Source organism: Sturnira hondurensis, unplaced genomic scaffold, assembly GCF_014824575.4.
Source record: "Sturnira hondurensis isolate 20B ecotype Veracruz unplaced genomic scaffold, ASM1482457v3 Scaffold0023226, whole genome shotgun sequence".
NCBI lineage: Eukaryota > Metazoa > Chordata > Mammalia > Chiroptera > Phyllostomidae > Sturnira > Sturnira hondurensis.
Window position 1 is genome coordinate 1,157,112 of NW_028095857.1, and position 26,943 is coordinate 1,184,054.

At 39.6% G+C, this 26,943-nt stretch overlaps 1 long non-coding RNA gene across 1 annotated transcript; it reads left to right on the forward strand.

Annotated features, from left to right (window-relative positions):
* Positions 1-21,275: 21,275 nt before the first annotated feature.
* LOC118980739 (uncharacterized) lies at positions 21,276-26,429 on the forward strand. The gene is made up of 3 exons (XR_005065206.1): positions 21,276-21,286; positions 24,578-24,580; positions 26,352-26,429. It is a non-coding gene; the product is annotated as an uncharacterized LOC118980739 (long non-coding RNA).
* Positions 26,430-26,943: the final 514 nt, after the last annotated feature.

The window sequence follows — 26,943 nt, forward strand, 5'->3', positions numbered from 1 at the left end:
AAGTAAATTACCTAGGAAAAACCTTAAACAAGAATGTAAAATATCTGTACTCAAAAAACTACACAACACTGAAGAAAGAAATTAAGGAAGAGACAAACAAGTGGAAGCATGCACCATTCTCATGGATTGGAAGGGTTACCATCCTCAAACTGTCCATACTACCTAAAGCGATTTATACATTCAACACAATCCCTATTAAAGTACCAATAACGTATTTGACAGATATACAACAAACATTTAAAAAATCGTATGGAACTATAAACTACCCTAAATAGCCACAGCAATTTTGACAAAGAAGAACAAAGTAGGAGGGATCACAATATCTTATATCAAACTGTATTACAAGGCCACTGTAGTAAAAAAAAAAAAACAAAAAACACCTTGGTACTGGCATAAGAATGGATGCATAGACAAATGGAACAGAACAGAGAACATGAAAATAAACCCCAGTCTCTATAGTAAATTAATATTTGACAAAAGGGACAGCAGCATAAAACAAAGTAAACTTAGCCTATTAAACAAATGGTGTTGGGGGATATGGGCAGCTACATGCAAAAAAAAAATGAAACTCAATTACCAACTTACACCACATACAAAAATAAGTTTCAGGTGGATAAAACACTAAAGTATAAGTCGTTACACCATAAAAGTCCTGGAGGAAAACCTTGGCAGGAAAATCTCAGACATTCCGTGCAGTAAAATCTTTACCAATAAGTCCCCCGAAGCAAGGGACATTGAGAAAAAAATAAACAAATGAGACCTCATCAAAATTAAAAACTTCTGCATGGCTAAAGAAAACATTAACAAAATGTAAAGGGAACAAACTGTATGAAAAAACATATTTGTCAATGATATCTTGAACAAGGGTTTGATCTCCAAAATGTATAAAGGACTCACATGACCACACCAGGAAGACAAACAGTCCAATTAAAAAGTAGGCAAAAGATCCACTGCTGGGATTGTATCTTAAGAACCCTAAAACACCAATCCCAAAGAACATATGCACCCCAATGTTCATAGCAACACAATTTACAATAGCCAAGAGTTGGAAGCAACCTAGGTGCCCCTCAGTAAATGAATGGATCAAAAAACTATGGTACATATACACAATGGAATTCTATGCAGCAGAAAGAAAGAAGGAGCTCCTACCTTTTGCAACAGCATGGATGGAACTGGAAAGCATTATGCTGAGTGAAATAAGCCAGGTGTTGAAGGACAAATAGCATATGATCTCACCTTTAACAGGAAGCTAAACAACAAAACAAATAAGCAAGCAAAATATGACCAAAGTCACTGAAATACAGAACAGGCTGACAGCGACCAGAGGGGAGAGGGGAGGGAATTTCAGGGGAAATGGAGGAGGGATTTAGAGGAACAAATATAAAGGATACAGGGACAACAACTGAGAAGGGTGGAAATGGCAGGGAGGGGGAGCACAGGGGTGGTGGAATAGGATGTGAGTAATAGACAAAAAACTGTACTTGAAAAATAATTAAATAAATTTTAAAAAAAAGAAGAAAAAAGAAAGCTATTATATACATATATATATATAAAAAAAAAACAGGCAGAAGACCTGAACAGACACTTCTCCAAAGAGGACACATAGAGGGTCCAGAGACACATGAAAAGATGCTCAGCATCACTGTGCATCAGAGAGATGCAAATTCAAAACACAATGAGATACCACTTCACACTGGTCAGAATGGCCATCATAAACAAATTGACAAAGAAATGTTTGACAGGATTTGGGAAAAAGGAACCCTATGGCACTGTTGGTTGGAATGCAGACTGATGCAGCCACTGTGGAAAACAGTGTGGAATTTCCTCAGAAAACTAAAAATGGAACTGCCTTTTGACCCAGCAATTTCCCTGCCAGGATTATATCCTCTGAATCTTGAAACACCAAACCAAAGGAACCTATGCACCCCAATTTTTATAGCAGCACAATTTACAATAGCCAAGTGCTGCATGCAACCTAAGTGCCTATCAGTAAGTGAATAAATGAAAAATCCCTGGTGGAAATGGGAGGGAGTTGGGGAGCACTGAGGGAGGGCAGGGCTGGGAATATAAGACAGAAAGCTGTACTTGAACAAGAATTTTTTAAAAACCTGGTACATTTACACATTGGAATACTATGCAGCAAAGAGAAAGTAGGAACTCCCACTTTTTATGACAGCATGGGTGGAACTGGAAAGCATTATGCTGAGTGAAATAAACCAGCCAGTGAGGGGCAAATACCATATGATCTCGTCTTTAACTGGAACCTAATCAAGAAGAGAAAAAGCAAGCAAAATATAACCAGAGACTATTTCAATAAATTAATTAACCATTTCAGTAAATTAAGAATAATCCGACAGTAACCCGAGAGGAGGTGAGAGGGGATAATAGGGGTAAGAGGAGAAAGGTTTTCAGAAACTACTGTAAAAGACACATGGACAAAAGCCAGGGGGTGGAAGCAAGGGGGAGATAACAATTTGGCTGGGACTGGGGTGAAGTGGTGGAGAGTAAATACAGACAACTGTAATTGAAGAACAATAAAATAATTTTAAGAGAAGAGGTAAAATTCACATCAGTACTTCATATAGTAAAAAGAAATCTATGCAGCTATAGATTTGAAAGTTGTGAGGATGTGTTTCAATTCCCTAAAAACTAAATTTTAAAAGGCTATAAATGGAAATTTGAATTAAGCACTTGAAGCTCATAAAATGTCTCCTGAGAACTCACTTAGAACACTGGTTTGTGTGGCTCAGTGAATTGAGTGCCAGTTTGTGAACCAAAGGGTCACTGGTTCAATTCCCAGTCAGGGAGCACATTACTGGGTTGTAGTTCAGGTCCTGAGTAGAGGGCACATAGAGGCAACCTCACATTAATGCTTCTGTCCCTCTCTTTGTCCCTCCCTTCCCCACTCTCTAAAAATAAATAAATAATTTTATAATAACTGACCTAGATTCCTTTCATGTTATAAATTATTTTACATAACAAGTAAACACATTGCTAATCTTTGACATTTTTCAAATAACCACAAATATCTGCTAGTGATAAAAAGCCACTATGTACTAAGTTTTCAGGAGGATTTATTTCCAAAGTTGCATTGGAAACTGTATTAAGTAAAGAAAGAAAGTGATCACTAGAAGTTCATCCAAAATTCCTTAACTACCTAAAACTGCCCTCTACCAGACAATCCTAGAAAGGGAAACAGTTTTTTTTTTTTTATTAAATCAAAGCCCAATACAGAGGACCTTTACCTCCATAAATTCTTCCACAATGACTTCAGCCCACATTCATCATCTTCTTCTGATAAATCTTATTGAGCTTGTTTTTAATGCACTTTCTTTCTTAACATTATTGGTAGTTGTGCTCCACACATTGCGAAAAGCATGCATCACACATATAATTTATTGTTCACAACAGGCTGTGAGGAAGGGATTGAGGCAGATGTTCTGTTTATTGATGAAAATCCAAAGCATTCCAAAATTTACCTTTTGTCATGTCACTAGGGACTCTAAACACTATTGTCCAGAAACTCAGACAAATAAGCCTCATCCTATTTAAGGTCTTCTCAAGTGAAAATAAATGTCTCCACATCATTTTGTATAGTTCTAAGCCCCAAATAGGTATTTCACAAATAATTATTTAATGATGGATGATAAGTTGTGAAAGAGCATGCTGTTGTGAAAAGAATGTTCTATTTGAAGTCAAGAGATATACTCACACAGCTGTGATGATAGTGAGGAAACAGTCTCTCTGAGTTTCATTATATTTTCAATAATATGAAGGGAACTTAGAAGATCTCTGACAATCTTTTTACTTTGACACTATAATGTACATCAAAAGCTATAAGGAATTGTTACCTAAAAAGAAAAGAGTTACCTACCACAAAGTTGCACTGGAAAAATATATAAGAAGAAAAATATAAGGTAAAAAATGCCAAATCACTATATTGTACACCAGAATCTAAACTAATATATCTAATATAACATCATATACAAACTGTACTTACATACAAAATAAATTTTAAAAAATAACATTTCAAATAATTACTTCATAGGACAAGGTACCTGTAGAGAAGCCCAAGTAACAGATAAAAATGAATACCTTTAGGTGAGGGCAATTCATAGATCTGATTTTTTTAAATTATTTATTTATTTATTGCTCCATTTATCTTTTTAAATTTTTATTTAACTCTTGTTTAAGTACAGTTATCTGTCTTGTATTCCCAGCCCTACCCTGCCCAGTGCTCCCCACCTCCCTCCCATCTCTGGCGCCCACCTTAGTTATTGTCCATGTGTCCTTTATACTTGTTCATGTGAGTCCTTACCCCTTTCCCCTGGGATTCTCTCCCCTCTCCCGTCTGAACTCTGCCAGCATGATCTATATTTCAGTGTCTTTGCTTACATTTTGCTTGCTTGTTTGTTTTGTTGTTTAGATTCTGGTTAAAGGTGAAATCATATGGTATTTGTCTTTCACTGTCTGGCTTATTTGACTCAGCATAATGCTGTCCAGTTCCATCCATGATGTTGCAAAGGGTAGGAGCTCCTTCTTCCTTTCTGCAGCATAGAATTCCATTGTGTAAATGTACCATAGTTTTTTGATCCAGTCATTTACCGATGGGCATCTAGGTTGCTTCCAACTCTTGGCTATTGTAAATTGTGCTGCTATGAACATTGGGGTACATAGGTTCTTTTGGATTGGTGCTTCAGGGTTCTTAGGATATACTCCTAACAGTGGAATTGCTGGGTCAAAAGGCACGTCCATTTTTAGTTTTCTTAGAAAGTTCCATACTGTTTTCCATAGCGGTTGTACCAGTCTGCAATCCCACCAACAGTGAACTGGAGTCCCCTTTTCCCCACAACCTCTCCAACACTTGTTGTTTGTTTCTTTGTTTATGGTAGCCATTCTGACGAGTGTTAAGTGGTATCTCATTGTGGTTTTGACTTGCATCTCTCTGATAGCTAGTGATATGGAGAATCTTTTCATGTTTCTCTGGATCCTCTGTATGTCCTTCATGGCAAAGTGTCTGTTCAAGTCCTTTGCCCATTTTTTAATTGGGTTGCTTGTCTTCTTTGAGTGGAGTTGTGTGAGTTCTTTATATATTTTGGATATTAAACCTTTGTCTGAGGTGTCATTGGCAAATATGTTTTCCCAAACTCTTGCTTCTCTTTTTATCTTGATACTGTTTTCCTTGGCCATGCAGAAGCTTTTAAGTTTGATGAGATCCCATTTGTTTATTCTTTCATTTATGTCCCTTGCTCTAGGGGACGTATCAGTAAAAATCTTGCTGTGTGGAATATCTGAGATTTTCCTGCCAATGCTCTCCTCTAGGGCTTTAATGGTTTCACAGCTTATATTTAAGTCTTTTATCCACCTTGAATTAATTTTGGTGTATGGTGTAAGTTGGTGCTCCAGTTTCATTTTTTTGCATGTAGCTGTCCAGTTGTCCCAGCACCATTTGTTGAAGAGGCTATCTTTACTCCATTTTATGTTATTGTCCCCTTTGTCAAATATTAATTGACTATAGAGATTTGGATTTATTTCTGGACTTTCTGTTCTATTCCATTGGTCCATGTGCCTGTTTTTATGCCAGTATCAGGCTGTTTTGATTACAGTGGCCTTGTAATACAGTTTGACATCAGGTATTGTGATCCCTCCTACTTAGTTCTTCTTTCTCAAAATTGCGGCTGCAATTCGGGGTCTTTGATGGTTCCATATAAATTTTTTAAATGTTTGTTCTATGTTTGTGAAATATGCCATTGGCAATTTAATAGGTATTGCATTAAATCTGTAAATTGCTTTGGGTAGTATGGACATTTTGATGATGTTAATTGTTCCAATCCATGAACACGGTATATGTCTCCATTTGTTTGTGTCTTCCTTGATTTCTTTTTCAGTGTTGTGTACTTTTCTGCATACAGGTCTTTTACCTCCTTGGTTATGTTTATTCCGAGATGTTTTATTTTTGTTTTTGGTATATCGAATGTGATTTTTTTCTTGATTTCTGGCCTTCTGTTTCATTGTTCATATACAAAAATGCCTTTGATTTCTGGATATTGACTTTGTATCCCGCTGTTTTGCCAAATTCATTTATTACTTTGAGCAGTTTTTGGGTAGAGGCTATAGGATTTTCCATGTACACTATCATGTCATCTGAAAACAATGCCAGTTTTATTTCCTACTTTCCAATTTGAATGACTTTTATTTCCTTTTCTTGTCTGATTGCTGTGGCTAGAACTTCCAATACTATATTGAATACAACTGATGAAAGTGGACAACCTTCTCTTGTTCCTGATCTTAGTGGAAAAGATTTTAGTTTTTGCCCATTGAGTATGATGTTGCCTGTAGGTCTTCCATATATGGCCTTTATTATATTGAGGAATGCTCCCTCTATTCCCACTTTGCTGAGTACCATTATCATAAATGAGTTTTGTACCTTATCAAAAGTTTTTTTCCACATCTATTGATATGATCATGTGGTTTTTCTCTTTGGTTTTGTTTATGTGGTGTATTACATTTACTGATTTATGAATATTGAACCATCCTTGCATCCCTGGGGTGAATCCCACTTGGTCGTGGTGTATGATCTTTTTGATGTATTGTTGGATGCGATTTGCCAATATTTTATTGAGGATTTTAGCATATATGTTCCTCATCGATATTGGACTGAAATTTTCTTTGTTGTGTCTCTATTTGGTTTTGGTATTAGGATGGCTTCATAAAAAGAATTGGGGAGTTTTCCCTCCTTTTGGAGTTTTTGGAATAGTCTGTGAAGAATCAAGGTTAGTTCTTCCTTAAAAGCTTTGTAGTATTCTCCTGTGAAATCATCTGGTCCAGGGCTTTTGTGTGATGGGAGTTTTTTGATTACTTCTTCAATTTCATCTGCTGTTATTGTCCTGTTCAGGTTTTCTGCTTCTTTTTCATTGAGTTTTGGAAGATTATATTTTTCTAGAAATTTCTCCATTTCACCTAGGTTTTCAAATTTCTTGGCATACAGCTCTGCATAGTAATTCCTTAAAATCCCTTCTATTTCTGTGGTATCAATTGTAATCTCTCCTCTTTCATTTCTGATTGTGTTTATTTGGGTCCTCTCTCTTCTTTTCTTGATGAGCCTACTTAAAAGTTTATCTATTTTGTTTATCTTTTCAAAAAACCAACTCCTGGATTCATTGATCCTTAGAATTGTGCTTTTAGTCTCTATGTCATTTAATTCTGCTCTGATCTTGGTTATTTCCTTCCTTCTGCTTGCTCTGTTCTGTCTTTGTTGTTGTTCCTTGAGTTCTTAGAGGCGTCAGGTTACGTTGTTTGTTTGAAATGTTTCTATTTACTTTAAGTAGCCTGTATTGCCATAAACTTCCCTCCCCGAATTGCCTTTATTGTGTCCCATAAGATTTGGGTTGTTGTGAGTTCATTTTCATTTGTTTCTAGAAACTTTTTTATGGCTTCCCTAATTTCTGTCTTGACCCTTTCATTGTTTAATAGCACACCATTCAGTCTCCATGATTTTGGGTTTTTGCCTGTGGGGTTAGTTTGCAATTTCAGTACCTTGTGATCAGAGAAAATGCTTGGTATGATTTCTATTTTCCTGAATTCGTTGAGTCTCCTTTTGTATCCTATCATGTGGTCTATCTTTGAATATGTTCCATGTGCATTTGAAAAGAATGTGTATTTAGCTTCTTTGGGATGGAGGTGTCTGTATATATCAATTAGGTCCATTTCATCTAGAGTGTCATTTAATGCTGCAATATCTTTGTTGATATTTTGTTTGGAAGATCAGTGCATTTTTGACAGTGGGTTGTTAAAATCCCCTACTATAATTGTGTTGGTGTCAATATCTTTCTTGAGGCCCTCTAGGATTTTCTTTATATATTTTGGTGCTCCTGAGTTGGGTGCATATATATTTACCTTGTTAATGTCTTCTGGGTGAATTGTTCCCTTGAGTATTATGAAGTGACCTTCTGGATCTCTCTTTATGGCCCTGTTTTTGAAGTCTATTTTGTCTGATATGAGATTTGCTACTCCAGCTTTTTTTTTTCTTGTCCATTTGCTTGGAAAATTTGTTTCCATCCTTTCACTTTTAGTCTGTGGTGGTCTTTTGACCTGAGGTGCTTCTCTTGTAGTCAGCATATATGTGGGTCATGCTTTCTTATCCATTCAGCTATTCTGTATCTTTTAATTGGAGCATTTAATCCATTTACATTTAAGGTTATTATTGATAGGTACTTATTCATTGCCATTTGTTACCTGTGTTCCTCTCCGTCACTCTTTTCCTTCCTTTCCTTAAAGCAGCCCTTTTAGTAATTCTTGTAGAGCTGGTTTGGTGGAAGCATATTCTTTTAGACTTCTTTTGTCTTGGAAGCTCTTTATTTGGCCTTCTATCTTGATGGAGAGCCTTGCTGGTACAGTAGTCTTTGTTGTAGGCCTCTCTTTCTCATTACTTGTAATATTTCTTGCCATTCTCTTCTTGCTTGGAATGTTTACATTGAAAAGTCAGTAGCCAACCTTATTGAGACCCCCTTGTATGTTACTTCCTTTTTCTCCCTTTCTGCCTTTAGTAATTTCTCTTTGTCTTGGAGGTTTGCTATTTTAATGATGATGTTTCTTGCACTAGGCCTCTTTGGGTTCCACCTGCCTGGATTCTTGTGACTTTATCTCTCCTCAACTTTGGAAAAATTTCCATCATTACTCTTTCAAGTAGGTTTTCTATCCCTTGTTCCTCTTCCTCTCCTTCTAGTATTCCTATTATTCAGATATTATTATGTTTCATGTTGTCTTGCATTTCTCTTAAATTCTCCTAATTTTTTCTGATTCTCTTTTCCCTTACTTGGTCTGTCTGGGAGGTTCTGTCTATCCTGTCTTCAATCTCACATATGCCATCTTCCACCATATTTATTCTATTCTTCATACTTTCTACTGCATTCTTCAGTTCAGAAATTGTATTCTTCCTTTCCTTTTGGCCTTTACTGATGGTTTCTATTTCCTTTTTTGTGTTGGTACAGTTTGCAGAAAGTTTGTTGTAGCTCCCCTGTATTGTCTGTTAGTTCGTTGTAAGCTCTTTGAATTTCCTGATAACCAGTGCTTTGAATTCCACATCTGATAGTTGACTTGCCTCTATTTCATGTACCATTCTTTCTGAGGCTTCCTCTTTTTCTTTCATTTGGGGATTGTTTCTTTGTCTTCCCATTGTTTGTGATATTCTTCTTCTTGGCCTCAGCTTCTTAAATTGATCTTTTCTGGTTTCCTGGGTTTATAGTGTGAACTTCTGTGGTAGGATACCTGTGAAATTCAGTGGTGCAGTCTCCTGAATGTATCTTGGTGTTCTCTGCTTCCACCTACTCCTTTCTTTATTGTGTGTGTGTGTGTGTGATCATTTGGAGGGGGAGGCAAAATGGTTTATGATAGCAGAAGATTATTTTATATTATTTACAGACACAGTCGGCAGAGAATAGACAATCTTTAGGCTATGTATGCAGTTAACCATGCTCTTCAACCTAGCTTGCCACTTTTAGGAAAGGATGGACATAAGTTAAGTCTCTTGTTGGGAAGGGGGGCTTGTGAGTTGTATCTAGAAAGCAGTGTGGTTGGGGGTGGTGAGATTTGAGGTAAGGTGAGAGTACAGGTTAGTAACTGCTGTATCGTGTGAGTAAATAGATTGATAGAATTCAGGCACCTATAAGGTGGTCTAAGGTCCGAGAGATGTGTTATGAAGTATTACTGTTGTATAGAACACCTCTTATTTACAATAATATCAGAGCAACACTCAGGTGATAGACTATGTGATCTGTCTAAATGGGGGTTATAGAGCTTGGGTAGTATGGCAAAGGAAAGCAAGTGAAATATAGAAAATTAGCAATACACTGTGGAGGAAATAGCAGTGGGAACCTGTCAGGTAGTACAATATAACCAGCCAGGACTAAGAAACCTGTACAGAAAGAGGAGGGATACAAAAATATTCTTAAAATAAAAAAAGAAGTAAGAATAATGCAAAAAAATAATAATACACCTGAAAGAAAACTAAGCAACACACAAACAAACAATCCAACACATACACACACACACACACACACACACACACATACAAAAGTCAGGAGAAATCGGAGTAAGCGGAAAATTTGGAAAGAATGGAAGAACTAAAACCAGACAAAAAGAAAAAGAAATCAGGGACAGAGTATTGAAAGATAGAGCAACAATACAGTTTAAAAGATATAAGATTACTTACCAAAAAAGTTGAGAGAGAAGAAAAAGGGGAGAAGGGGAAAAAACCACACACACACACACACACACACACACACACACACACACACATATTTTTAAAAAAAAAGCACCCTTCCTTTGTCAGTTTCAAACTGTCCAAACCCAAACCAGTTTTTCTGGTTGCGGCCTCTCTGAGTGCAGGTATGCAGATGCACGAGCCAGGCTGCTGGATTGGGATGTGGGCGCCCACACCCCTGGGAGGCTGCCTGTTTCCTGCACTGTCTGGCACTGTCCTTCTCTGTCCTGTGGCGGGAACCAGGTGTTCCCACCCCTCCCCTGGATGGCTGCTGGGTGGTTGGGTTGTGAAGCATGCTGCTGTCGCAGAGCACCTCAGTTCACTTTCCAATAGAGACTTCTCCACAAAGCCTTCCTCTCAGCCCAGCCCAATCCCCAAAATATTGGCAACAACAGTGTCCTTCTTAAATTCCCTGGGCTGGGGGGGCTGGTGGGCTGGCGGGCTCGCAACCACAGAGTCCACACTTGCCATCCTTTATGTTAACTTAAGCCCACACGTCTCTGCCCTGTATTAACCTGCCTGCCTAGACGGGGAGGGGGAAGTCAGTTCTCTCCCACGGACCCTGTAGCAGGCCCACGGCTCCCACAGAGTCTGTTGCTGGCCCACCAGGTGCCGGGCCTCTGGATTCAGATGGGGCTTCTGTTTCCCACTGATGGTGCCGGCCCAGATTGCCTGCAGCTTCTCGTCTGTACTCATGCTCCGCCGGAGGTCACCCACCTTGGGCACACTGCAGGTGCATCCTGCAGCCTAGGAGGCTGCAGGCGCGCAGCCACTTTTGTCTTCACTCACCTTCTGGAGTCCTTGCCGACCTGCAGGTGTCTGGTTCCTCTGTCACACTCTCTGTTCTCTTATTTTCATAAATGTTGGGGAATCGTTGGTTGATTATGCTTTTCTTCGGTAGATCTGCCTGGATTTTCTACCAGATGCATGGGAGCTGGGTTCCCTCTGTGCTACTCTGTCGCCATCTTAACACTCTCCGGTTTGCTCCATTTGTTTACATCCAGATCTGATTATTTTAAAAGCAGTGCTGAAATTGTCTCCTGCCTCCCCTCCAGTCTTTTCTCCACAGTATACTCAAAGTGGTATTTCTACAGTTACAAAGAAATCATTTAACCAGCCTGATTAAAACTCTTCAGTGGCTTTCATAACCTCTTTGGAAAAAGAGATCAAATCCTTCAAATACTCTTTAAGTCCTCCTTGGATCTGACACCTTTCTAAAACTCTAACTTCAACTTTCATCACGTTCTGCTTCAAAAATCTTATTTTAGGCCTCCAGTCCTACTCAACATTTTTTCAGATACCCAAATGAGCTCCAAAGTACACTCAACTGTGGGCCTTTGAGCAGACTTACAAAATAAAAATGCTGAGTATATAGTACACGTGAAAAGCCATATAATGCTTTTGGCAGAACTATTCACAGTATCCATAAAGTGAAAATAACACTAATGCTTGTCATCTAATGGATGGATAAATAAAAGGTAGTATATCCACTCAATGGAATAGTATTCAGTCATACAAAGAAAGAAAGTGTTAATGTATTCCATGGCATAGAAAAACCTTTAAATCGTAATGCACAGTGAGAAGAGCCAAACACAAAAGTCTACATAATGCATGACGGCATTTGTGTGGAATGTCTAGAATAGACAAATCCATAGACTCAGGAAGATTAGTAGTTGCTAAACCCTAGAGAAAGAGAGAGTGGGAAATTATGGTTAACGGGTATAATGTTTCCAATTGAGCTGATAAAATGTATTCTAAAGTTACATTTTAGAGATGGTTGCACAATTCTGTGAATACTAAATGGCATCAAATTATACAATTTCAATGGCTGGATTGAATGGTGTTTCAATTATATTTCAACAAAACTCTCAAAACAGAATTGGAAGAGAAACTGGCAGCTCAATTCATCTGCTCACAGACACATAACAGATTTCAAGTCAAGAATACACAGCAGAGAGTGATTGAAAGTGTCTGTAAGTGTGCGTGTGCACAGATAAGAGTGTGGGGAGTGCCCAAGAGTATGCAGGGACTGGCCTGCCTGAGGTCACCTGATGTGGGGTGATGTCCTAGGCATTCTAGGCAGGAGCCAATGGCCTGGGCTTTCTATGTGGACCATCACCACTGCCCAACTCAGCACTGCTGACTGCACGCACAGATTCAGGGCAGCTGTAGGTCAGCTGAGGACCTGTAAGCTACTGGGTGGTAAGAGAAGATCCAGGAGGTGCAGGCTCCAGAAAGAACAGAACAGGAGTAGGCATGATTGAGGCTGAAAATTTCTGGAGGGAGTGAAGTCAGCATGCTGACAGTGCCTTGTATTATAGCATGGCTGAAGGTCTATTCTCAATGCTATTCAAAAAAGATTTAGAGAGAAACTTTATCTAAAATTGCCAAAAGCTCTGAAAGAAGCTGGGCATCCCTGATTGTTTCAGACTGTGTTTTAGGGGGAGGGGGAATGCCTAGAAAGCAGGACCCCCAGGGACTGGCACTACAGCATAAGGGCCATACAGAAATTATTTTAAAATAGGAGCTGAGGCTTGGCAGGGACACAGGTTCACATGATTGTGCACACAGGTGGGACACAATGGCTTTGCTAACAAAAACTCAGAGGCAGAGAATACACTGAAAGAATTGGAGAAGCCAATCCAGCATGGTTTGTGAGTAGAAGGCAACCCAGAGTAGAGAATTTGGTACAAGTCTCCTGTGAGAGAACAGCAGGCTTGGGTCTGGAAGGCAAGAGCTGAATGCCTAAGAGTTACTGCAGTCTGCCAGACACTTTCATAGACAGGAGAACCCACCCATGGGATTACATGCTCAGTAGATTGGCAAGACGAGGCTCAGGAGATCCTGCTGCATACACTTCCTCAGAGAAAAGAAGAAAAAGCACTGATAGAGCCCTTCGCCAGACACTATTTGCCAGACACTATATGCAACACTGTTCTTCAGGCCCTAATTTACTAAACTCAGTAGAGCAGAGAAAATAGAGGCAGGCTCAGCAAGGTGTAACCAGCTCTCCTGAACAGGTGTTTAAAATTCATTTCCTATCCTTCAAGCTTGCACATAATATGACTCTAGGCTTTATAGTACAGCTTATTTCAAATTTCATAAATTGCTCTTCCATTTTTTTACTCCATACTACCTCCCTCCTAGTTCTTATTTTCATTTTAAATTTTATTTTCTTTCTTGCTATGCCTTGTTTCTATTCCACATTCTTACTAATGCTCTCCTCTACCCTCTCAAAACCATTTGCGATTATCATTAGTCATCTCACATTCCTTTTCCTGTTCTTAAAATACCCTTATCCTCGCTCTACGTTTATCCATCTTTGCTCATACTGTGAATAAGGTGGTTGTTCCTACAGTTCTTTAGTCTTCTAGATTGTGACTATTTTTGCATCTAAAATCTCAAATTCCACTCTTTCCCTCCCCTACTGCATTTTGCCTTCCTCCTGCCCTTTCTTTTTCTTTTGTTTTAAATGCTAATTTTTCCCTGTCTTAACCAGATTTTCATCCCACACTCTTAGTATTCCTTCTCACTTTATCCTCAAAAGAATAACTTCTCTTTCCTTTAGACATCTCTTAAGTTCTTCTGTCTTTCCTCTTGCCCTCTTATTCCCATTTCATGCTTAGCTCATTGGTTGTTGATATTTCTGTGGTAGAGCCTTTTCTGCAGTTAGGTCCATACCATTCATACTATTATATATATATATATTTGCTGTAGTGGTTGTCAGTTTTTTTCTCTCATTATATGTGCGTGTGTGTTTATTTTATTTTTATTTTTTTTTTAATAATAAAAGGGAGACCTGACCTCTCCAAGAACAGTTTTTATTTATTTATTTTTTTAAGATTTTATTTATTTATTTATCTTTAGAGGGGAAGGAGAGAGGGAGAGAAACATCAATGTATGGTTGCCTTTTTTGTGTCCCCTGCTGGGACTTGGCCTGCAGGGAACCAGCCTGCAACTCAGGCATGTGCCCTGACGGGGAATCGAACTGCGATCCTCTGGTTCGCAGGCCCGCGCTCAATCCACTGAGGTACACCAGCCAGGGCCTCTGTGTGTGTGTGTTTAAAACAATATTTTAAAATTACAGTTTTAACCTAACGCTATATGCTTCCTCTCTCTTACTCTATTCCACCTTTCCTCCTCCCTTTTGTAGTTACAAAGTAAATTTTATTTGCTCTCTCACTTTGCGCTGTCTCTATTCTCTACTTTTACTATTGGCCCTACCTCTGCCTTCACAAAATAACTTTTCTTTCTTTTTTAAAATGTATTTATTTAATTGTTGTTCAAGTACTGTTTTCTGTCTTTTACTCCCATCCCAGCTCACCCCCCCCAGTGCTCCCCACCTCCCTCCCATTTCCACCCCCCTTAGTTTTTGTCCATGTGTTCTTTATACTAGTTCCTGTAATTCCTTCCCCTTTTCCCCTGAAATTCCCTCCCCTCTATATACAAAATAACTTTTCTTTCAGTTAGACATATCATATTTATTTTTACTTTCTTATAATATTCTTATTCCATTTACAATTTTATTACTATTGTCTCATTTGCTGTAAAAAGTATAATTGCGGATGGTTGTTATATTTACAGGTGTTGGTCTGCTTCCTGGGCTGTTTTATTTTTCTTCTGGCAGCACCTATACGGCAGTATACAAGATGTAGAGGTCAGAGTGACCCTCAGTCAGCCAGCCAGAGTGAAGAAGCTGCCAAAGAATGGCCCCACAGCAATCAAAACCCAACTACAACCAGAGATCTCACATAAAAGTAATAAAAGGGAAATACAAGAGCATCAAGTTCATGTAATCAAGAGGACTACACAAATGAGTCCCACAGATCTTCTACAACAGAAGATCACACCACAAAAACAGGGAGTCAAATTAGATCAATTTTCCATAGAGAAATAAACAAGAAGAGTCACCTAAAATGGGGAAAAAAAACAATCAAAAGAAGAGGAATAATTCCCAGAAAGATGGCTAAATGAAATTGATGTAACTGAATTTTCAGACATCAAGTTCAGAGTAATGGTTATAAGGATGCTCGAGGAGCTAAGTGAGAACTTCAAAGAACTTCAGGGAAACTTCAAGTAAATTACTTCAAATTATACCAGCATGAAGAAAGGACATAGAAACCATTGAAAACAACCAGGAGGAAATGAAAATACAGCGTATTAAATGAAGAACACAGTGGAAGAAATTGAAATCAGGTTACATGGAGCAGTGGATCAAATCAGTGAGCTAGAGGACAAGGTAGAAAATATATATATAAAATATATGATTTTGGATAATCACATCCAGCAATATATTAAAAAGATGATTCAACATGATCCAGTGGGTTCCTTCCCAGGGATGCAAGGATAGTACAATATTCACAAATCAATAAATGTAATACTTGACATAAACAAAAAGGAAAGACAAAAATTACATGATCATATCAGAAGATGCTAAAAAAGCACTTGATAAAGTACAGCACCCATTATGATAAAGGCACTCAGCAAAGCAACAGTAGACACAGCATTAAATTAACATAATAAATGCCATATACAAGATCCCTAGAGTCAACATCATACACAGTGGAGGAAATCCAGAAGCTTTACCCCTAAGATCAGGAAGAAGACAGGGTGTCTGCCTTCACCACTTCTATTCACTATAATATTGAAAGTTCTAGCCACAGTGATAAGACAGAGCCAAGAAATAAAGGCATCCAAACTGGATTGGAGGAAGTAAATTGGTCATTGTTTACAAATGACTCAATAGTGTTTACAGAAAGTCCTATAGACTACAACAAAAAACTACTGAACCTAATAACTTAATTTGGCCAAAAAAGCAGCATAGATGTAAATATTCAGAAATTGAAAGCATTTTTGTACACCAGCAATGAAATATCAGAAAGAGAAATTGGAGGAAAAACCCATTTAGTACAGCAACAAGAAAAATACAGTTCCTAAGAATAAACTTAACCAAGGTAGTGAAAGACCTATACTCAGAAAACTGTAGAATACTGAAGAAAGAAATTGAGAAAGACAAAAATAAATGGAAGCATATACAGTGTTCATGCACTTGGAGAATTAACATCATTAAAATATCCATAATATTCAAAGATCTATAGATTTATCTCAACCTTATTAAAATACCAATGACATATTTCACAAATACAAAACAAATCTTTAAAAAATTACATGGAACCATTAATGATACCTAATGACCCCAGAAATTTTGAAAAAGAAGAATAAAGTAGGACGGATAACAATACCTAATATCAAGCTATATTACAAAAAGCCACCATAATCAAAACAGTCTGCTCGAGCAGTCCCTTTAGCCTATATTGCAGTGCTGGTTTGGAGGAGATGTATTCTTTCAGTCGTCTTTTGTCTGGGAAACTCCTTATTTGGCCTTCCATTTTAATTGAGAGCCTTGCTGGATAGAGTAGTCTCAGTTGCAGGCCTTTGCTTTTCATTACTTGCAATATTTCTTGCCATCCCCTTATGGCTTGTAATGTTTCTGTTTAGAAGTCACCTACTAGCCTTACCAATAATAGATTTCCCGTGTGTGTTATTTCTTGTTTCTCCCTTAAGGTCTTTAAGATTATCTCTTTGTCTTCAAATTTTGTCATTTTAATTATGATGTGTCTTGAGTGGGCCTCTTTGGGTTCCTCTTGATTGGGACCCGCTCTGCATACTGGATTTCTGTGATTTTTTTCTCTCATCACATCATGGAAGTTTTCCATCATTACTTTTTCAAACAGGTTTTCTATCCCTTGCTCTTCTTTTCCTTCTTGTGTCTCTATTATACTGAGATTATTATATTTCATGTTGTCCTACAGTTCCCTTAACCCCTCTTGGTTCTTTCTGAATCTCTTCCTTTTATTGCTCTTCCTAGAAGTTGTTTTCTATCTTGTCTTCCAGCTCTCTGATATGATCCTCTGCTCCATCTAGCCTGTTTTTGATTCCTTCTACTGAATTTCTTCAATTCAAAAATTGTATTCTTCATTTACTCTTGGCCCTTGTTGCTTGTTTCCTATTTCCGTTTTCATGTTGGTATAGTTTTCAGTGAATTCATTGTAGTTTCAATGCAGTTTTTGGTAATTCTCTGTGAGCTCATTGAGCTTCCTGATAACTATTGCCTTGAACTCAATGTCTGATAGTTTACTTGCCTCTATTTCATTTAGCGTTCTTTCTGAGGCTTCCTCCTTTCCTTTCATTTGGGTTTTTTTATTTGTCTTCCCATTGTTTGTGAGACTCTTCTTGTTAGCCTCTGCTTCTGAAATTCATTTGTTCCGACTCACTGGGTTTATGGTATGAACTTCAGTGGTAGAAGACCTGTGAGATTCAGTAGTGCTACTTTCTTGACTTCTCGAACTTATTCCTCTTGGGATGCTGTTTATGCTGGCTCTCTGGATGTCCTTGAGTTTTGATTCTTGTTGGGTTGTTCCTTGGGTCCTTCCCTCAAGGTGTTTTACTGAGGGTCACTCCACCCACCATATCTTGTATGCTATTGTGCAGGTACTGCCAGAAGAAAACCACAAAGCCCAGGGAACATACCCACATCCTCAAAAATGTCCCCTCTCTGCAATCTCAGTATCAATGGCAAATGAGCAAGTATTAATAAGGGTGTAAAGAGATTAAGAATATTATAAGAAAGGAGAAAAATAAACTATAATATAAATTCTACTGAGATTTTAAGCACAACTTTGCTGTATAAAAAATGAACATTAAAAAGCTATTCAGGAAAGAAAATATTACTAATCATGGAGAAGAGCACAGTGGATTTTGTCTTTGTAGCTTTTAGTATTTGCCACCTTTTCTTTTCCTTTTTGGATCCACCTCTGGTGGTGTCAGATGTTGACCCTGTCTGACCTTAGGCAGTTTTATTTGAGACTACCAGAGATCTACTCTCTATAGTTGTCTCCTTCAGTTGTTAAGTAGTCACTTTGCACTCAGCAATCAATCTTAAGTCCCATAGGGAGCAGCAGAATTCTTCCTGGGTTTTGGGTTATTGTTTCCCCTCAGTCCGTCACTGCCTGGAGGGGAGTGGTCTGCCTGAGCAGGATGGCTGCTACGATGCGCGAGATGACTCAGCACTGGAATCCCAGCAGCTACTCTGTCAGTTCTCTCTCCCAAGCATCCATTCCCTTTCTCTCTCAAGTGTCTCTAGTTCACTCTTTACCCCTCTTTTGCCAGGGACTTATGCCTGTGGCTGTTTCCTTTAGTTATTAATCTAGTCTTTTTGCATTCTGGAGTCAGGCTTAAGCAACACAGAGCTGGGGCAGAGTCTCTTTCGGTGGTGGGGCTATTGTTTCCCATCAGGTTGCTGCCATTTGGAGGGGAGGAGGGGAGTGGTCTGCCTAAACACAATGGCTGCCACCATTTGGGGGGTGCCTCAGCACCAGAGTCCCTGTGGCTACTCTCTCTGCACTCTCCCCAAAGCTTCCATCCCCAGCCTCTCCTTAGGTGTCTCCAGCCCACTCTGTTCCCATCTTTGCTGGAACCCTGAGCAAGTGACAGGAAATGAAGATTTGTGTGTTGACCTTTTAAATGGCTCTTTGCATCTCCAGTCTTTTGTCTCTGGCAAAGAACAACCTGCCACTTTTTGCTGCTGGTTGTTATCTGTATACTTTTGGGGCTCTGGTGTTCTAGGCTGGGGATCCCATTCTAGGGTGTAGATCTCGTTCTTCCTAGGGGGGGTCTAACCTTCCCCTTAATTATCCCTCTGGTTCTGCAACCTGTGGGTGCCCAGCCAGCTCTCTCTAGTCTCCACCACATTCCTTACCAGACAGGTTGTGCCAAAGCTGGTTCCTCTCTCTGTCCAAGGTTTTAAGGCTGCTCTCTCACTATAGTTTAGTTGTTTGATGTGGGTAACTTCTCCTCAATTTAATTGTAATTTTGTATTGGTCCTGGGAGGATATTAGTGTGGCTTTCATTCACTCCTCCACCATCTTCCCCAGAGCAATCAGCTCTTAATAAAATTCTCAGGCCAATCAGTGTTTCTGGCGCTTTTCAAATAAAAATATACAACTTTTTCTTGTACTGAAAGGAAACTTACTTCTGTCTGCATTCTTCCTTCAATTAATCACTTGCCACTTTAAATCTACTTTAAAAATGGATCTCTGTCTATGTAACCTATGCATGACTAGTTTAGGTTGTTCAGGTTCTCCCTTAGACCTTAAAAAAGTCTATGTTTTCTATAATTTTCAAAATGATTATAAAGCTTACAAAAGAGAAAGAAGTTAATAGAAGTTGATAGGTGATACCTAGAAAGCTGGCTATTTTAATTTTTTCACATTCTTGAATACTTCATCATCTACTTGAAAATGTCAACTAATGTATTCCTACATTTGAGCTAACACATTATATGAATTGGTTATTATTAGATGATGAAGGTAAGAGAAACAATATTTTGAAAACACTTGAATTTTGCTGGAAACAGTACTTTTTTAAGAAACAAGGCACCCATTTTTCCCATCCAGCACACAGTGTTTAACTTCCTCAAAATCTTCTTCAGGCCGTCAGGTAATGACACACAAACCTGGGATGTTGTACTCACTTCTATATGGAAAAGTGTGGTCTACAAGCTGCCACAAATAAATTAGTGACAAGAAAATTGATTATTTGTTGTGGCTGGTGGGGCTAAGTTACTTGAGTGTTGTCCTGCAAAGCAAAAGGTCACTGGTTGGATTCCTGGTTAGGGCACATGCCTGGGTTGTGAGCTGACCCCAGTGGGGCCTGTATGAGAGGCAAACAATAGATGTTTCTTTCAAAAATTGATGTTTCTCTCCCTCTCTTTCTCCTTCCCTTGCCTTCTCCATAAAAAATAAATAAATAAAATCCTGAGCTGGAGTTGATTGATTTTTCCTTTGAAATTGGAGGGAAAGGCCCCTCCCAAGTAATATCAGATCTCTTCCCATGAATGATGACTGGAGTTCCACTTCAGAGGAGTGACATACACCTTAGAGAAGTCTGGATCACAAGTGAGTTCATTGTTGGTGAGTGAGAAGAGCATCTTGCCATTCTCCTGGCAACATTACCACAGATTCTATGGCTTAAAGCATGGCAAAGATCTCCTGGTCAACACGTGTTTGTTGGATCATTCCTTGAGTTGTATTGGTGAGAAGGGCATCAATAGCATGAACAGTCTAGATGGATTCAGCCAAAGTAATGGCAGCCACTATAGAAGGCATCCATAATGATAGCAAAAACAATACAAGTGATGAGAGTTCCTAAGAAGTGCTGCACTCTCGCTTGAGAGAAAGGATGGTTGAAGATGGCCAGGCCTCCTGAATATTCCCATTCACAGGTAACATTAACTAGCAGCCAGGTTTCTGTTTGTCTGCAAACTCCAAAACCCACAGTGAGATTGAGTTGAGAAACATTAGTGTGGGTACAACAGCTACCATAGATAGAGCCAGGAGAAGTATAGAGACTAAATATCTTAGAGTTATTATTATAGGTTAAATGAGGCATTCTTGGGGTGGCTAGAAAAAGATAGGGGTGAGAAGTACATACAGTAATTTAGGAACTACTAACATTCTCTAAATATAAAAATTTATTTTGGAACGTGACTCCTTTTTACACTGAAACACCCTACAAGGTGTTCTATGAATGGGAGTCCCATTTTCCAAGTATTAGTATGCCAAGGGCTAGTATGGTTCAGGGATGTGATTCTTATAGTAGGAGCTCCAGTTCTGCCATCGTGCCATCTCATACTCCAGTATATAGTATCAGGTTTGGCAGGGACAGTGGTAGAACCCACACTAGCATATACTTTCCAATTTGCACCCCAGTTTTGAACTGTTAATGGAGTGTTAGGAATATCAATTAATGAGGGCTGTTGATCTCTACACAGTGACCAAGTGACAGGCTCAGTAGATTTTATCTTAATTTTGCAAAGGGGTACATCTGGGGGGTTTCTATTGCCCCCATCCTTTTCTCCTTTAAAGCCTATGGCTCCTATGAGGGAGATATTAGCTTGAAGTTCCTCATTGTCACTGGCATGTGCATACCATTTAAAAGTTATAGATAAACATAGAGTGTCAGATAGTGTGGAAAAACAAGCAGGCAAATGTTCTGACACATAGATGGTATCTATAGGGACAAATGACCAATGTTGTTTTTCCTCTAAAGGACTTCCTGGTGGGAGCCAAGTGCCTCCTGTCAATTTGGTATCATGGCTAGATAAAGGAGGCTCTGAATTCCAACAGATATGGAGTTTAAATATGTGTGGATCAAGGATATGGCTCCAGTAAACATGCTGAGTTTCAGCAGTGAGGCCCAAGCCTCCAAAACAAGCTAACAGAAAAAGTATGAACATGGCTTTGATGGAATTAGAGGAAACTACTGACAAATAGGCCAGAAATTGATGTTCAGGAGTGTCTTGTGCCCCTACATCCTCCATGACCTCTTCAGCCCTGCTATTAAGGGTTTAAGTCTCCCCATATTATTCCCTTAGGTTCAGGTGGTAGAGTGGTCTCTGTGGCCTGCTTCCTATGATTCTGGGACAGGCTCGGATCTGACATCAGCATTTGGTCACAGCCATCTGGGACAGTTGGTTGATCAGGTTGTCAAGACACTGGAACCTCTCATTCTGAGTTGTCCACAAAGGTTGTTGGGGTCGGTCTCCCATGGCAGGGTTTCATTCTTTTAGCAGGTAGCCACAAAGCACCTGTAGGGTCTGAAACACAAGCATACCTTCTTCCCTATGTTAACAATTCAACTGGCCCTTCCCATTTTCCTTCTTCTAAAGGATCTCTGTATAACACTAAAAGGTGGGCCCCCTCATTATCTACCTTTTGTTGATTGAAATGTTTCTCAATTGGTGCAATTAAGAAATTTGTAAGTATACATGGCCAGAATTATGAGATTTCTGGGAAAGGTCTCCTGGCTCCCCATTTTTGTTTGTTAAGAGTTTTAAAAGTAAGCCCTGGCTGGTATGGCTCAGTGGTTGAGCGCGGGCCTGCGAACCACACAATCGCGGTTCGATTCCCAGTCAGGGCACATGCCTGGGTTGCAGTCCAGTTTCCAGCGGGGGACTCACGAGAGGCAACCACACATTGATATTTCTATCCCTCTCTCCTTCCCTTCCTCTCTAAAGATAAATAAATAAAATCTTTAAAAAACATATTAAAAATAAAATCAATAAATATAAAAACTTTAAAAAAGTTTTAAAAATAAGATGGCACATTCAACAATTGCTTGTCCTATGGGATTATAAGCAATGACTGTTTTCTGTTGAATTCCTCATCTTTGTAGAAAATCTTGCCTGGCTGGTGTAGCTCAATGGATTGAGTGTTCGTCTGCCAATCAAAGGATTGTGGTTCAATTTCCAGTCAGGGCACATGCTTGAGTTTCAGCCAGTTCCCAGCAGAGAATACGAGAGGCAACCATACATTGATATTTCTCTCCCTCTCTCCTTCTCTTCCCCTCTAAAGATAAAATTTTTAAATCTTTTAAAAGAGAAAAAATATTGGGTGTATTGGTCTGTATACCCCAGTCCACTTACTTTTAATTTCTTATGGATGGCCCAGATGGCTAAAGATTCAACCCAATAGGCCTGAATGTTTTTAGCTGGTTTGCCCTTAAGGGTGGAACAATGCAATTCTCTGGAAAAAGTATCAATAGAGATATGAATAAATGTAAACTTCCCAAAAGGGAGATAATGGGTGACATTAGTTAGTTTGTCAGATTACTTGTGGCTCTAAGCCTCTAGCATTAAGTCCAATAGAGGGCAACGCCTTACCCAAAGCCTGGTAATCTGGACATTCTCTAATAATTTATTTGGCTTTAGAATGTGGGAGTGTGTACTCCTTGTGAAGTGCATGAGTATTTGATGAAAAAACTGATGGGAGGCAACAGCCTTTTGAAATGTATCTACTATGCTCAGTAAAGCATCAGCTCGGGCATTGACTTCAGACATAGGATGAGGGAGGCCTGTAGGGGAACACATATGTGTAACAAACAGAATATGATCCTTTTTATCTAGCAAAGTTTGCAAGGTTAAAACCTTGCTAAGTAGAAGAGATATCAGAACAATGGCCATTAGCAAAAAGGTGGGAGGGTGATTTTCATTCCCCACTGAGTAAGAAGGTCTTGTTCCCAAGTATTAAGTGGGGCTGGAAGGACATAGGGCTGAATTCGCCCACCCTGTCCATCAGGGCCATCACACCTGAGGGACCAGACACTTTTTTATGATTGAGAATTGCCTCCTATACCAGTTATGAATATGTCAGTCTCTGTTAGTGTCTAATTTAGAGGCCAATATTGGCTAGAAATTATAGAGAAATTTGCACTTGTATCTAGTAGGCCATGGAAAGTCCTGTCTTTGATTTTGATTTCTAAATAAGGTTTATTTAATTTAATGGAGGTGGTCCAAAAACAGATTGATTATTAGTACTACTAAAGCTTCCTTTTCCTTTTTCAATATATTGACTATTTGGTACCGTATAGGGAAGAAGAAGTTTGGGCAGGAATGTCATGATATCCAAAGGCTCTGATCATAATTTTGATTTCTCCCTGATAATCAGAGTCAGTTACTCTGGTCTGGACTAAAACCCCTTTAGTGGTAATGCTAGACCTTCCTAAAATCAATCCAACAGTGCCCTCAGGCAATGGTCCCCATACCCCTGTAGGACCTATGAAGATTTTATCCTGTTCTTTTAAGATGAGCTATTGGGTAGTGACCAAGTCCAACCCTGCACTTCCTCTTGTGGCAGAGTGGAGGTCAGAGACTAGATATGTTCCTGAGCCTAGAGCAGTTGATTACTGCTGTGGGAATAACTCCTGTTGGGGTTCAGAGCACCAGAGTGTGTGCCCCTCCACCCATTTCACTGAGGTGGGAGTGGCTTGCCATTTTTCTCATATTGAGATCTACACTTGTTTGTCCAATGTTTACCCTTGCCACACCATGGGAAGTCTTTATTGGGTGGATTTTTCAGACTATTCTATATTCTGTTCTGGTACTCCCTACAGTTGTGCCCCAGCTTACTACAATTAAAGCATATAATTTCTCCTTTTATGGCTGCTGCTAGCAATGTGGCTCGATGTTGTTCTGTGCCTACATTTTGGCAAGTGTGGATAAATTGACTAATACTAGTGATGTTTAGTTTGAGATGATGAGTACAGCCTTACAATCATTATTTTCATAAGCTAATTGTAATAATATGGTTTCAGCTGCCTCCTGATTCTCAATTTATTTTTGAATTGCTTCTTGTAGTCTATCAATAAAGTCTAAATAAGCCTTTGTGGCTCCATGCTGAATATTAACATAGGAACCTTGCCACTGGGCTTTAGCTTCCTGGACCATCTTTAGGGCACAGAGCACTGAATGAAAACTAGAGGGTCAATTTCTGACTGCTCTTCAGCAGTTTCAAATTAATCAGTTCCAAGAAGCATGTTAAGCTGGACTGGCATTTCATTGCAGTTATTTTCCACAGCTTGGCAGCAGCAGTTATCAGTACAATCTGAATGCCACATGGAAAACTGGGCGGGTATTAGGACTGTTCAAGCTAAGGCAAGCCAATCACAGGGTGCCATCCTATATGTTCAGTGATGGCTGACAGGAGTCCTATAGTGTATGGCGACTGAAGCCCATTGTCTTTAATGCTATTTTTCTAATTTCTGTATAACTCAAAAGGCAAAGGCTCATGTGTTGAGTTCCCCCACCAGTTAGTGACAATGGGGAAGACAGATAATGCTTTCCAATCTCCAGATTGGAGACATTGCTACATAGTGGAGGTAGTCTGCCTAGGGCTCCTGGGTCTATCTAATGGAGGATGAGAAGGATGGGGATGGAGGTAGACTTCAGCAGAGCCCAGAGCAACTAGCTCAGAGGGGAGGAAGTGGCTCCTCCTGTGAGTCATCCCAGAGCAGGGTTAATGGAGCGGTGGGGAGGGGCACTCCCTCCTCTGTTTACTGTGGCTGAGAAGACACTTGCTTTTTAAAAAGCACAACTCCCCATCTACCCCACCCCCATGCTTGAAACTGGGCTAGCCTTTTTCTCCATTTGTGGCCACAGAGGATTTTTAATATTAGGTTTAGTAACTATGCCTGTTGTCACCCTACAGGCCCCTTCTTTTTCCTCTAAGTTTTCCAGATCATGAGGTTTGCTATTATGAATGGGAATGAGAGCTGTTCTAACTAGGCTCCAGGTCAATACATTCTGATGTTCTATTGATGTCCTGTTCTCCCAGTACTACTTCAATTTTTATTCTACTTTTTCCCACACTTCTAAATATCGTGAGCCTTTATCTGCAAATCACGGGCATTGTCTTTATTGTCTTTTTTAAGTTAGTTAAATTCTATTTTTTAATCTGACATCCCCCAGCCTGAGGGAGCTGCTGAAGCAACCAAGAATACATCTGCCCCTTAGAAAGTCTGGAACCCATGTTGGCAGCTGGGAGAGATAGTTTTACTTTTGGTTTTGTACTTCCTTGCTCTTGCTCTTCCTAACTAGTTCTGTAAACCTCTTCTGACTAATTGCTGGGGCTGAAATAAATGTGGCAGATCACAACATGCTGCTTGTGAGGAAGGCTCCCAAGGCTGTCACCTCTTGGTCACCCCTGCCTCTCCTACATGCCTCAGTTTCTCCCCAGTTTGTCTAAAACATCCAGGAGAGGGCTCAGAGTGCTGGATGATCAATCCTTATGTGCACTTCCCTGGACAAGCCAAAATTTAATTATGGTGATTGAAGCTCTCTATGAGGCCCCTGTACATCTCAGGGAATGACTCTAGATGCCCCCAGAGGATCCCCACTCACGTAGGGACACTCAAAGATTTGGGCTAGAGGGACAAAGTGCCTCTCATCTTCAGAGTCCAGAGGGGACTGGAAGCACTTATTCAAGATACTTTCTAACTGAAGATGATTTCCCCAAATGTCTAGAGGTGGAGGTAGGAGAGAAGGTGAAACCAAATGCAAAATGGCCGCAAGGAAGGTGGCCTTGGAAGAAATCTCTTTTCGCTTATCTTACACGTACCTGTGGCATAACCAGAAAGCTCCTAGTATCGCTGTCCCTTTACCTGTGGGAAGAAGGCAGCGAATCCCATCTTAAGTAGGTTTGTTCTCTGTGATGATGTCTCCTAACCTCTATCCTTGTTCTGGGCACTAGATGAGGGAACTTTGGCCAGCGAGGTTCCCCAGGCCACTGCAGATGAGAATAAAGAATAGTCCCAAACACAATCTTGTTGATCCCACAGGAAAAGGAGTGGCAATTGCTTCTAGTGGAGAATTCCCCAAGCCTTTCTCCACATGGCTTTTATTAGGGTTGAGAAGTGCAGGGGGATACAGCACACATGCATAGCTTATCAATCAATGTCCAACAAGGCTATAGTCATAAACAACTAACACTATAAATAACAAATGAAGAAACACAGAAATCTTTTCAGGTTGGGGTCTGAGAGACATGCTGATGCCAGATGGCTGTAAAGGTGTATATCATGAAGTAGGGAGTTTCACTCATGCCTTGAACTCAAACATCTGGGTTATATTGACAGTGCTTATCACTGAGCAGAGCCAGCTTCAAAGGACAAAAATGTACATTTCAGGCCTGATTCCCACAGGACTCTCTGTGTTAGAATTGAGTCATGCCTGCCAACTGCATTATGACCTGGTTTTCCAAGTAGACTTACCAGCCCCTTTCAGAGCTTTCTCTTGCAGGGATGCAATCTCCAAAACCACACAGAGCAGTCCCCAACAATGTGTATAT